Below are 2095 nucleotides of genomic sequence, written 5' to 3' on the forward strand. Positions count from 1 at the left end.
GGCAAGCACAAACTGTAAGTTAATGTCTCTCCATATTACGATCAGTAATAAACTGTGCAGCGGTGACTGGGATAAAATTGATAGACTACTGCATGATACCATGGGGAAGCGTATGTTGACGACGTCTAGTAGACAGAAGAAGAAGTTTGATAATTTGCTACCTAATCAGACTGTTCGGCATTTAGACGTTTCCCGGACCGTTATCAATTTGTCCAAACGTTCGTTATCTGACGATGAGACATCTGTGCTTGCCAAGGGAGGAAATTTTGCTGTTAGTCCGCGTTTTGTGCCCACGGAAGAAATTATAGCCAATGTAGAAGCAGGAATTCGCAGTGTAGATTCTGTAACAGCTGAAGAAATCCGTATAGAAACAGTGAGAATATTAGCCAATGCAAAACCGCCGAAAAGTAATATAACTGTGGGTGAGAGAAGAGCTTTAAAACTCCTGAATGACGACGGTAGTATTTTGGTTCTCCCAGCTGACAAAGGAAGCGCAACGGTAGTTATGGATGTGGCCGACTATCAGAGAAAAATTACGGATCTACTGGATCCGCAAGCATATAGGAAGCTGAATAAGGACCCCACTAACAACGTTCTCAGAACTGTGTCGCGGTTAATAAAAAAGTCCTCCATTGAAGAGAGTGTACAGAAAGGTCTCTGCAATTCGGTTGCGCTACCACCGAGGCTTTATGGATTGCCCAAAATTCATAAAGAAAATATTCCGTTAAGACCGATACTAAGTGCCATTGGTTCGCCCACCTACTCGTTAGCCAAGTTTTTGACTACGCTGTTAAAACCACATGTGGGCCGTTCGGACTCTTATATAAAGAATTCGACACATTTCATCAGCAGATTGAATGGCATAGTGGTCCAGCCGGAGGACATATTGGTCAGCTTCGATGTGGTATCGCTGTTTACCATGGTTCCACTTAATGATGTATTGGAACAGCTGGATCGAATTTTTCCTGCCGATATTTTAGAGCTGTTTAAGTGTTGTTTGACGACCACATACTTCAAGTGGAATGAACAGTTTTATGAGCAAACGGATGGCGTGGCTATGGGAAGCCCCCTAAGTCCCGTAATTGCAAACTTCTTTATGGAGAAATTCGAAGAACAGGCCTTAGGTACTGCCAGCAAGAAACCAAATGTATGGTTCCGATACGTGGATGACACGTTTGTGTTGTGGAGACATGGTAGGGAGGAACTAAGCCGGTTCCACGAACATCTGAACAGTATAAACCCAAGAATTCAGTTTACTATGGAGGAGGAGGTAGACGGCAAACTACATTTCCTCGATGTGCTTGTGTTTAGAAACGAAAATGGTAGACTGGGCCACTCAGTGTACCGCAAACCCACGCACACGGACCGTTATTTGCACCGGGATTCGAACCACCACCCACAACAGAAGCGGGGTGTTATCAAGACGTTAGCGGACAGAGCTAGAAATATTTGTGAACCTGAGTTGCTCGACGCTGAGATGGAACATCTCCACAATGCACTAACGAAGAACGGATATTCGTCCGCCGAAATAAAACGTGCGTTGAGGCAGCCACGCAGAAATCATACTGACGTACAGGCTACTGCAAAATCTAAGGTTTTCCTGCCGTTTGTTAAAAATGTAACGGAAAGAATAGGGAGGATCTTGACGAAGCGGAATATTACCGTAATTTACAAGCCCACCAGGAAGATACAGGAATACCTTAGGCCTGCCAAGGACGCTCGCAAACCATTGGAAAAATCTGGAGTGTATAGGATCCCATGCAGCTGTGGTGAGGTTTATGTGGGTACCACTAAAAGAACTGTTTCTAAACGTTTGGAAGAGCACAAGGGAAACTGTAGAAGAGGAGAAACAGAACGATCAGCTGTTGCGGAGCATGCTTTCCAGCCGGGGAACCACAATATTCGTTTCGAGGAGACGCAAGTACTAGCGGCCACGAGCGGATATTACGAAAGGCTCTACAGGGAGGCGATCGAAATCGCTAAACACCCAAATAATTTCAACAGAAAGGAGGAGGGCGTCAAATTAAACGGTATATGGATGCCGGTGTTAAAGAAGATGTGTACCACTCGTCCACTACTGGGTGATGGCAACGGC

The sequence above is a fragment of the Schistocerca cancellata genome, chromosome 5 (genome assembly GCF_023864275.1).
Source record: "Schistocerca cancellata isolate TAMUIC-IGC-003103 chromosome 5, iqSchCanc2.1, whole genome shotgun sequence".
Lineage (NCBI taxonomy): Eukaryota > Metazoa > Arthropoda > Insecta > Orthoptera > Acrididae > Schistocerca > Schistocerca cancellata.